This window comes from Polyodon spathula, chromosome 4, assembly GCF_017654505.1.
Source record: "Polyodon spathula isolate WHYD16114869_AA chromosome 4, ASM1765450v1, whole genome shotgun sequence".
Lineage (NCBI taxonomy): Eukaryota > Metazoa > Chordata > Actinopteri > Acipenseriformes > Polyodontidae > Polyodon > Polyodon spathula.
Genome location: NC_054537.1, coordinates 55,487,350 through 55,499,760, shown reverse-complemented (window position 1 = coordinate 55,499,760; position 12,411 = coordinate 55,487,350). Strand labels below are relative to the sequence as shown.

Here is a 12,411-nt window from a genome sequence, read left to right as displayed (position 1 = left end):
AGCGCCCCTCTCGTTGCGTATCTAAATGCGTAGTCGCATGATGCGTCTCTGCCACGCTTCTGGGTGGGGCTAACAATAGAGCTCTAGTCTGGAGCTTGAGAATACAGTAGCGATACTTTTACCTGTTTAAACGCTTGTCCTGGTGAAATGTTTCTTGCCATTATTTCAAATTTCATCCGCATAAATAACTAAAATAGTAAAAATCAAAGATTTACATTAAACAGAACAGCTAACGGGGAAATAAAAACCATGGATAAAAACAAACTTTATATTATTATACTTTTACTACGCAGTCAGGGTATATTGATTTTAAGGACAAGAAATGACATTTCAAAAAATGGTTAAGAATAATCTCAATAACCACAAATTGTTATTATATTATATGTTTAGAATAATAGTTCATTTTTATTTCATATAGCGCCTTACAATAGTTTCAAGGCAATAAATAAATAAATAATACAAACAGTCAAAACGGAATAGCAGTTCATAAAAACATTTAATATAGATATCAATTAAAATGCAGTATAATACAGGATATGATACAATAAAGACAGAAGCATAAATATTAAGATTGAACAAGATTATAAAAGTGTTTTAATCAGGTTTTTGTTTATAATAAGTAGTTTTAAAATATTTGCAAATATCTAAAATATATACAAAGTAATGATAAAGTAGAGACTTAAGTTTATCAACATGAAATTTGCAAAATGAAGGATTCCTTTTTGAGAATTTAAATTTTAAAAAAGAATAAACTATGCAGTGCACAAAACATATTAGGACATCTTCATGATACAGGCAAATGGGAGTCATTTATTGTGTGTTCGTTCCTTCCTAACTCCCTTCTCCCTACTCTATCTATGGAGGGGGCTTGGAGGGTGGAGTAGGGAGCAGGGAGGATGGAGTAGGGAGGAGGGAAGTTTATGAAGTAGGGAGAAGGGAGTTATGGAGGAGGGAGCAGACAACGACTCCCGTTTGCCTGAAACATGAAGATGTCCTAATATGTTTTGTCCTTGAGACCCCATGTCTGCCTACTGTATAGCTGTGGCCCTTTGAGCAGACCTCTGTGAGACTTGATGACAGGTGGGCAGCCACTCAGTGCACTTAATCAAAGTGTCCACCACATACCCAATGGGGTTTTCAAATGACATCAAGTATTCATGGTTGTCCTGCATAAAACTGTACAGCTTTTTGTTATAACTGTAAATAGCTTCAGAAGGATGTTGTAGATTCCCTTTGCTTTTGAGAGATGTTAAAATAGCTGGGAAGTCTTGGTGTAATGTAACATAGCTATGATCGTTTTGACCTACTTCACAATTTTCACGAAGACAAAACCTTGAACGTGTGGGTGGCTGTGTGTCGTGAAAGGGTGATGTAGGTTCTCCAACAAGGACAAACGCAAAGTTCACGGTTCAATGTATTTCTTTTAATTCCCTTTTGGTCTCCTTGACCGGATTTAAATAATAATGCTGGCTCTACCCACCAATGGGTATTGTCAGCGTCAAAACAAGAGGGGTTGCAGTCCCAAAATAATAATTACAGTAAGCACAGACACAACACAGATACGTCTCCAAACAGTGCGTGCTCTGGGTGCAGGTGCGGTGCTTGATCCAGGGGTGCATATGCTTGTGTTCAGGAGCAGTGTCAATCAGGTCTAATATTGGCTTGAAGCGGCAGCTCCCGGGTTAGTATTAGCCGTCTGGCGAAGACAAACATACACAGTTAGCTGCCCCAACAAAATACTCACTGTTCCCCCTTTCTCTGTTCCTCCCATTAACCACAACAAAAGGAACTGATCACAACGTCACGTCCCCCTAACGTACCCATAGCCCCACCCCCTCTGACAGCTAGTTCAATCACATCTCCTCCAATTCATGAATGAAACTTCGCTCACCGTACTAGGGCGATGACTCCGGGTACCGTGACATCGTCCTTTTCCTGAATGGCCGGCTTCTGACTGCCCCCGAAATAAACTGCCAAACCATTCAGTACGGGGCACGTAATTCCTGCTGTGCAGTGCTCTCACAGATCGGAGGGAGATGATCCAGATTCATTCGCTTTTTGTCACAATGACTCACATGATTCCATCTTTTTTTTCTTTGAAAACAGCCACCCAGGGATGTAGTACAGCACTTGAGATTTTATGAAGTCTAAAGGCAAAGTGTTAGACTCTTCCACAGGAGATGATATCTTCACTGCTACTTCTGTTTCATCATCCTTGTGATGATACATCAGGTGCTGGGATTGTATGGTATCTGTACAATCAGTGAGTGTTGGGATTCTTATAGTGTCATGATTAGAATTCACTCTCTCAAGCTGACAGAGATATAAGTTTTAACCGGGACCTGCACTCTTTAGCTTGTGGAAGAATTACATTGTTGGAGCGTAGTTGAAAGTGTAGGTTTTCATTTGCATCAGTGGAGATTTGGCCACAATGAAACACAATTACAACAGGACTCAAACAATAAAGTTCTGACAACCAGTTTACCTTCTCTGGAATGAACGACAGTGGGACACTTTCAAGCTCTGCTCTCAGTGTATCAGGAAAAACCAGAGAGGCAGACATAACTAGCATGGTGCATGTTGCCATCCGCACTCCTGTGTGTGAGAGCTTCCAGTTTCCAATTGTGTTGGTCTTTCGGGATCTGAAGACCATATTGACCCAAATGCTCATAAATACTTGAAGTCAGTCAAGCTTCCACTATGCCCCACTTTGCACGAGAAGCATACATTGCTGTAAAAAAAGAAAGAAAAAAAGTCAAAAGGTTCACTAAAACCATCACATGAATGAATTTAGAAATAGATAATACACAATTCTTTCGAGGTGAGTAAAATCTATGCAATTACTTGTGGCTTGTTAAAGTAGTACATTTGTTCCATAATACTTGTCAGTTTGTAAGTTATCCACCATGCAGATGATTCTGGGATGTCATCAAGTCAAACCAAATCTATGAACCACGCAGTAGTCTTGTGCTCTGGTCCAAATTGTCCACATTGAATTAGCAGTCTAATAGCAGCTGCTGCAGAGTGTGAAAAAACTCTGCATGCAGGAGTAACCTACAATGCAGACAAAAATATGTCAACATTAACGAGATTGTCATTTTAAATTTACTGCTCTTAAGTGATAAAAATATTTTTTCTGGCCCCATTTAGTTTTTCTCCTTTCATATGGTGGTGCACAACACAATTTAACGATGGACATACCTTCATCTTTTCATAACTTTGTGTGGTCAAGATTGCATTACCAGTTAGTCCAGTCACAAGTTTCTCAGTGGAATTAGACTGCAGCGCAATAATAGTTTCAACTGCAGCAATACAGACCTGAAAAAACAAGTGATTTCCAAGTTTTATCCAATACGTTTATAGTTTAGACTTAAAGTGTCACATGGAAGATGATTTTCATCAACAGCTTGTTTTGGAAGTATGAAAACGTGGTTACATAATGCTGTTTTCATGGCGTTAATAAGGTGTGGTGTATCTAGACAAAAAAAACAGGTAAGCCTCTGAATAAAAAGGATGTGCAACTTATGATCTCATCATGGCTTGACCGCTCACAAGCCCCGTTGCTTTCCACATGGCTTGATTTTCAGAATCCATGTCAGAGCACTGTAGACAAATCACATAAAAATAGCATTAACAATAAAATAAAAAACAACAATGCTCTAACTGTTTTAACTGCAGATAAAAGACCAATATCATACCACAGCTAAACCTTGATGTCCCGTTCACACATACAGTGGTTACTTCTTTTATTTTTCTCCAAAGATCCACTCCAGAGACTGTTGAATCTGTGAATTCATATGCAACAATTTGCTTGTAATTCACAGAGAGGCATGAAATTATGCAAGTAAGCAGTTTTGTTGCTTGTTTATCTGGGGTAGGAGGTAAAGTAACAACCCCCAAAACTTGTTTCGTCCCAGGGTCATACTGAAACCCTTTTCCTATTGCCATCTCATCTATCTGCCATTGGTTTCACATTGTTGGAAGAAAAAGGCAGATTTGTAGTACAGTTTATAATTTAAAACAAAGAACAGAACATTTCCAAATTAATATTGAACACACAAAATACATTAACGTGCAATGAACAATTTTACCATAATTATCAAAAGGAGGTAAATAAAATATATTGAAGAAGGTTAAGTTATTTATTAGTATAAAAACAGTAAAACAATGTGAATGCAAAACATTACATAACACAAGAACCAAACAAAGAAACGCAGAGTAAGAACAGAATACATTACCTCAGTAGCCATACCACAATACAAAGAAAATGACAAAGACAGCACATTAATCATGCAGTATAAAGGACGCTTTGCTTTCTAGACGATTTAGTCAGGTGAACTTCATAAAAACCCTTCTTAATGTGTATGACATAATTATTGCAAAATCGAATGTTGTATTTGTCTCAGGAATTCTAAATGTGTCATCTATCGTCCACTGTCCTTACCTTCAAAATCGCAAGGCGGGCATTTGGTGGAAAACTATTTAATTTCATGGCCATGAGGTCCATAATCTCGTATTGAATGCCTGGGACAAACTCAATGGCCTCAAGACACCTGGTTATGGTCAAGGGCGCTGGAACTAGGGGTGCTGAAGGTGCGGCAGCACCCATTGGCTTTGCATGGCTTCCATCATATATAGGGGTTACAGTTTTGTTCAATAGCTTACAGCACCCCCAAATTGTTCCAGTGCCACTGGTTATGGTAGGATAACTAGGGACTGGATACATCAGCTCTATAAATGAGATCATAATGAATCACACACTTCATATTATTCAAAGAATTTAAAATAAAATTGAATAAATGTTTTAACACATGACTAAGGTTCACAACTAACGAAACAACTGAAGAATTACCGTATTTGTTGGATGACCAGTCTAATAAATTTTCTATATTAAGTGATTGATACATAATGGTTCATACAGTAAATACTATCCAATGTTAATCTTCAAACTGTCACTGATAGTTGTAGAACTCCATTTATTAGACATCATGCCCTGAACTAAGTCTGCAAAATTCAATGAATAAAAAACAGTAAGTTCTAAATATTTTTTAAAAATCCTTAAAAGAAAGGAAATCCTAGTCTGAGATTCTGTGCAACAACTGAATGACTCAAATGGAATGGGACAAGACAGAAAAACAAATGCAAATCTTTAATTTACCTGCTCCTAAGGCAAGCAATTTGGACCGGATGGAAGATCTGGGCTAGAATTCATTCCTGTAAAAAAAAAAAAAATTAAAAATTAAAAAAACATGAAAAAATAAAGAGGTACAGTACTTAGAATGAGGGAACATTTTCAAAGATCAGCTTAGAAAACTTATTTAAGTTCTTTGGCCACCATCACACTTCTTAATGACAGTAAAACAACTGAATCCCAATTAAATTATGTGGCACTTACCTTTCTCTCCAACTAAGCTTTGAGTTTATTTATCAATTCATCTTTTTCTTTTAATAAATAGTCTTCAGAATTTCCCACTGGTACTTCCACTGCTTCATCCTCTGATGGATCAGGGCTGGAGCTGTCCATAGAAGTCCAAGATATTGCACTGCATTTGTGATCAACTTCCACAGCTAGATCGTACTGTAGCTAGATAATACTGCACTTAATATTTTTGTCTAAAGAAATTCATTGTAACTTCACTGAATTTGTTTTTACACTGCATAATGTTGTGCATATATATTGTATTTTAATGTTTTAAAAACACCAAGTCCCCTTGGATAAAGGTGTCTGCCAAATAATTAAATAATATGTTCCATGTCCTATGTACAGTATCTTACTATTATATTTCTATTAAAATCTACTATGATTTGAAATTATACATGATTATATTTCTTTCTCTATTCCTTTACATAAAATCTCTATTTGTAACAGATGGGAAAATGTAAAAGTTATGTTCCTTATCAAGCTGTGTAGACAAGGTCCCCCAAGGTGAAGTGGTAGGTCACTCTCTTTTTATCTGTCTGTCGTATGTGAGCGACTGCCTGTGCAGTCATCCGCGAATGATTGTCTTTTGTTCTTGAGAGTACACATGTCCTCCTTGGGGCTAGGCCTTGCCATATCCCCGCTGTCGAGTAGACCTTGCTGGCCACGCAGGCCTGCCACCTCAGAGAGTCAGCCTTGTAAACAGTGTACTCTCTCTTCCTTTATTTTCTTCTTGAAGTACACGTGTCCTCCTCGGGGCTAGGCCTTGCCTTATCCCCATTGTCGAGTTAACTCTGCCGGCCACACTAACCAGCCACCTTTGGTGAGTTGGGCCTTATAAACAATCAGTGTGCTATTTCCTGTGTTAGTGACTGCTTAAACTTGGCCACTGTAGCTTCGGCCCTGCATCCCCCCTCCTTCCTCCCCAGAACATGCTACGTGCTGACCAGGGGTGTGTGTTGACCACGTGGTTAGGGTAGGCACATTGCATAGCGGCCCCCGGTGCTGCGGTACTGCGACACACGCATAGCCCGTGAGATTATTGTCTCGGCGCACAGGTGCTTATAATAAGCGACACACGGTGCCCAGCGCCTCAGTGGTAGTGCACAACAGTGCTGCATGGTATGTGGTGCACTTGGTGCCCTCAGTACTCAGTGTGCGCGGTACTCTGTACGCACAGTGCACGTGTGCACACGTGCGGATACCTCTACCACTCTAGTGTCATTACAAACGGTACATTAAAATTTGACCCTCCCCCTGCCACCTTACAGTATGTACAATAGGTATTTATTTATTAATATGACAGTATCAAAAAGCCTGCCAAAAAAAACTGTTCATTAGCAGCCTGACATTCTCTGTTACCACCCTTCATTCTAGGTTTTTATTTAACGATCAAAAAACACCTGTTTTGTAAATCAATATTTTTACTAATAAAAAGTCAAAGTTTAAACAATAACCAAACACCTTTTCTATCTCCACTCGTATCTGATGCCTGTAGGTAATGAAGTTTCTTGCCTAGGCCCACATCTGTGGGCGTATTCAATTTAATCCTTCTATATCTATGAACCAAACAGTGTAGTTGTCATCTTCTTTATTAGGGGTTGTTGGTGCATGCCATCTTAATGGAGATGATGAGCACCCTCTACCTTTATATATGTACATTTATTTCTTCCCTTGTTCTGTTTTCTCCTATTTCCCTATACTTTTTATACATCTGAATATACATTTCTTTCTCCATTTGTTTTTCTATCCCTTCTACAAAATATATTTCACTGTTGTTACTTCAGTTTCTATTTCCCTTAATTATCTGTTTAATGTTTCTTTGCTGAATATATGTATTTCATTTCATGAATATACTGTATGTTTCACTGTTGCTTGTTCACTACAATTACACCACCCACACAATATATCACAGGTGTCGGGGTCCAATATAAATCCGCTAGTGAGAGACCATTAGAAAAACAAATAGGCTAATAACAAATACTGCACAACCACTCCCTCGTTTTATCGGGGTCGTCTGGGTTCAGTATAAATCCCCTAGGCAACCAGCTTTTTCTCACGTTTTGTATATAAAAACCTGCACACCATTTCAATTCGTACAGTGGAGGGTAATTCCTTCTCATCAACTTAAGTCTCCAATTAATTTAATGAGTCTTCCTCTCCTTTCTCAAATACACAAACCTGCTGCATTGAAAGAATTAATTTCAAACGTAGGAGGCTTGTTGCTAGGGAGCAGACGTCACTGCCTTGTGACTTTTGCTAGTGTGTTGCTGCAACATGTGAACATCTCGTTGGCTAAAATAAAAAGCGCTTCAGCAAGTAGATATTTAATTTGCTTTGTGTATTATTATTATTATTATTATTTATTATTTATTATTATTGTGCAATGCGTGTGTAATGCGTGTGTATATGATAACAGTACGATAGTCATGCTTTGTTTTTAATTGTTTTGTATATTGTTCTTTGTGGTGTGCAGTACGAAATAAAATACAATAATTCTAAGTGCCTATGTATATTGCTGCTAAAGCATACAGTTAGACCAGCGGTCCTCCAAGTAATTTTGGCACGGGCATAAGTTGATCTTACTTGTCTGTTTGCGGGCACGCTGACTATTACATGGGTTCTTATCTTACACACTGCCTTCTCGCGACACACACACACACACATATATATGTATGTGTGTGTGTGTCGCAAGAAGGCACTCTAACAAGGCCAAGTCTCAGGTAATTGTGCGGGCTGCGCTTATTCTTAAAATAACTTACATAAAATACGCAATGCAAATATTTTTAAATAACATGTTTACACAGATAACCGTGCATAAACTAAAATAAACAAAAAGTGTAGATAGCGTCTCGCTTTGTTTCAGTTTGACAAATTTGTCAACACTACTCCGTTTTAAAGATCGCTCATCTCCAGTACAATTATTCAGAGAACTTGGATTCGTAACTAAATCGAATGATTGGACAGCTGTCAGATCTTTCACTTTCCATTTGGTTACTCACTCCCCTTCAATTTTCATGCAAATACCGTGAACGGTCTCTGCTTGATTATGATTGGACAGCTGCGTAAAACTTCGCAGATATTTGACTCTCCTATTGGATAAACTTACAGTTAGTACCTGCACTTGAAAGATACAGTCTATGTCCCACCTAGCTAACTTATGATTGGGCTCCCGCAGAGACAATGCAGCTATTCAATTGGTTGATCGTATCGCAAAAGCCATTCAAAAAAAAAAAACGTACATGCATATCTTAAGCAAGCAGCACCTGCAACAGACTGCTGTGGCGCTTTTGTTAGACAACGTGTTTAAAGCTTTCTTTATTTTCAAACGCTGCGACCCGCCAGAAATGTGTGCACGACCCATAAGAACCAGCTGCCGCGGGCACTATGGCCTGGCTTCGCGGGCACGACTTTGAGGACCACTGAGTTAGACAGTAAAAGTGGGGAGTTAACTTCAGGACCGATCCGAATCTGCAGCATAACGAGGGGTGGGTGTATTACGTAGCTCATTCTCATAACTCCCAATCCTGTATAAATTATAATTTAATGTTACATGCCCTAACCTTGGTCTAGTAATATTACTTTCTTCCTCACTGTTTTTCCCTTTCCCATATATTTGTATTTCCCTACTGTTTGATTTTTATAATAAAATATTCCCTTTCCACTGTTTTCCCCATTGTTTTTGCCATACACCCATTAGTTTGCTTTAGCAACAGCATTCACGCAAAGGTATTATTATGTCAATTTCTTTATTTAAGAGTTGCATTTTTTGCTTCAAAATCCACAATTTCATTTCCTAAGATACCTGAGTGACTTGGAATCCAGGCTATCAGAATATTTTTACCATGTTTATAGCTGTTATGTAACGTATGAATAATTTCATATATGATGTATATTCTATCTCTTGTTTCTGAATCTAATGCCTGTATCAAGCTTAATGAATCTGTAAGTATCACAGCATACATTTCTTTAAATTCCACTATTTAGTCTATGGCCATAAGAATTGCCATTGACTCTGCAGTAAATACTGACAAACGATTTGATAATCTTCCCCCTTTACATGTTTAATTTTTTTCTATATAATAAGCATATCTTGTTTTCCCAGTTTTAGGGTTTTGAACCATCTGTGTTTTAAAAAAAAGGGTTGTAACCAGGAGGTCCCCGGTTCAAATCCCAGCTCACTCGCTGACTCATTGTGTGACCTTGAGCAAGTCACTTAACCTCCTTGTGTTCCGTCTTTCAGGTGCGACGTTGTTGTAAGTGACTGCAGCTGATGCATAGTTCACACACCCTAGTCTTGACAAGTTGCCTTGTATAAAGGTGTCTGCTAAATTATGTATTATATATTCAGTAATTATTATATGTATTTCTTTATATAAATTTGGAATCGCCAAGTATTTTTTCTCAATTTCTCCCCAATTTGGAACGCCCAATTATTATTTTTTATTTCAACCCGGCCCACCGCTGCCACCCCTGCGCTGACTCGGGAGAGACGAAGACTGACAGACGCATCCTCCGAAATGTGTGCTGTCAGTCGTCTGCTTCTTTTCACTCTGCAGGCCTGCCATGCAGCCACCTCAGAGCTACAGCGCTGGAAGACCACGCAGTTCTGGGCAACTTACAGGCAGGCCTGAAGGCTCCTGACCAGTCTACAGGGGGTCGCTGGTGTGCGGTGAGCCGAGGACACCCTGGCCAACCTAAGTACTCCCCACCCGGATGGCGCTTGGCCAATTGTGCGCTGCCCCTGGAACTCCTATCCACGGTCGGCACTGGAATAGCCTAGACTCAAACAGACGATCTCCAGGCTATAGGGCGCATCCTGCACTCCACGCAGAGTCCAAATGTATTAACAGCCTTATCTGAAATGGAATAGCCCATATACATTTGTTTTTCTATCCCTGATCTAAATAACAAGCAAAAAATAAGCAACAACAACAACAAAAATGTAAATATTATGACCACAACATGTACGTTGTATATATATATGTGTGTTGTACTTAAGAACTCGGATTAGGTTTGTATGGTTTATGATACCTTCCTTCTCCACCCAGGGCAGTGACATAAATACAGTATATACTCTGTTTTTGCTGTTGGCTATGGGATGTGCTAAATGTGATAGTTATGGAAACAGTTACTGACCTCGTAATGACATTCAATACAATAAATTAAAAAGGTAAAGTCTGAATATTATAAAAAAAATGAATAAAAAAAACCCATGTAAATCACTAACAAAATTATACAAAGCAAGGTTGTATAGTAGAACATAAGAAATTCTAGAACGAGAAAATGCCATTCAGCCAACCTGTGCTGGCTCGTGCAAGGGAGGTGTGTTAGCACTGGACAGGAAAAAAAAAAAAAAACCCTAACCAAGTTAGTAAGGGAAATAAAACCTCTGGGAATCCATGGTTAATAGAGCAATGGTTTTGTCAGTTTACCAGAATGTCCAGCAGCTATTATATAAAATTGCAGTAGAATGTTTTATATATAAATATAAATAGCAAAACAAAACAAAAACAATGTTCTTTTTTTTCCCAGACCTGTTCTTAGATTTCTTCTATGGACCACCAGTAGCATTGCAATCAATAGAACAAAACAATCTAGTTTAACAAAAAAGGGAATAGCTTTTCTGTCCTTTACTTTTTTTTTTTTTTGTAGGTATAATAGGGCGAGAAACAAACACTACAGTCTTAAACCGTTCTTACCGGCTGCAGACATCCTCACTTCAATAACCTTCAGCCTCCCACATTGTACACGTTTACCTTTACCTGCTTTTTTTCCCCTAAAATTCCAATCCTCTAATTAAAAAGGAAAGTTTCTAATATTTAAAATGGCATACTATGCTCATTAGCGACGGGACAGGTTAAATTAATATGTACATTGAGCATGATTCATAATTTTTTTCCTGCCGATTGATGCCTCTGATGTAGGACTAGGGACGGATCCTAGAGACTCCGAGACCAGGTATGCTGTAATCGAGAAAGAAATGCCTAGCCGTTATAAAATAAAAAGATGAACCGAAAAGCAAGCTTCTGTGCACCTCACTTCCTGTGTGACCTGTGCCCGCCACATACGTTTTTTGTAAAATGTCCCAAACAAACAGTGACCTTGCGTAGGCCCCATTTCTGCTGGGGGCCCTACACTAAAGCGTAATTTGAGTATAGGTTAATCTGGCTCTATGCCAAGGTACCAAACGATTGCTTCACCTAAACCAGGATACACTTCGATATATCGACATGTGCCCAGGGTACATTTTGATAGTACCCTGGTCAACAAAGGTTATCTGCGCCAGTTAGCAGCATGGTGCACCCTGATAAATCCTATGAAAGTGAATCTATTCGTTATGAGATTTCACTGGAGCTAGCTGCTCCGATTGCTATGATAATGTCTGCCGAGCGTCACATACGGTAGCGCCATCTGGGATGAAAAAAAGAGTATATATATATTATATATATATATATAGGATATATATATATATATATATATATATATATATATATATATATATATAACTGTCGGTAGTCAGGATTTATACAAATATCAGAATTACAAGAGCTAATCAATTGAGAATTTACTTAAAAGCAACTTGTTTTTACTTACTCTGCTAAACTTTTCACTAGTCAAAGTACCTAGAACACACGAGCGGCGCGGCATCGCAAGCGCACATATCGCTCACCTTTTATTTCAATTACAATCAGGTCCATGGTGTGAGATACGTCATTTTTTCATGAACGTGAATATCCATCAACATGGAGGAGCTACTGATAGCTGAAGTTTCACAGCATCCCGAGCTATTTGATTTTAAAAATAAGAATTTCAAAGACGTTGGTTATTGGTCTATTGAATGATCCAAAACAAATACTAACCACTTACACCGCGCATTAATCCAGTTACTTGACATCCTGTGTCATTTGCCAGATATACACTTCAAGTAATTAACCAGTTGCCAGCCGACTGATTATTGTGTGTACAATTGGGAAGAATGTGATCCCGTT

The 12,411-nt window shown here is 38.5% G+C and overlaps 1 long non-coding RNA gene across 1 annotated transcript; it reads right to left on the bottom strand.

Annotated features, from left to right (window-relative positions):
• Nucleotides 1-2,852: 2,852 nt before the first annotated feature.
• Nucleotides 2,853-12,290, bottom strand: LOC121314650. The gene is made up of 4 exons (XR_005950126.1): nucleotides 12,093-12,290; nucleotides 5,159-5,214; nucleotides 3,699-3,785; nucleotides 2,853-3,603 (listed from the first exon to the last, which is right to left on the bottom strand). It is a non-coding gene; the product is annotated as an uncharacterized LOC121314650 (long non-coding RNA).
• Between the last annotated feature and the right edge of the window lie 121 nt (nucleotides 12,291-12,411).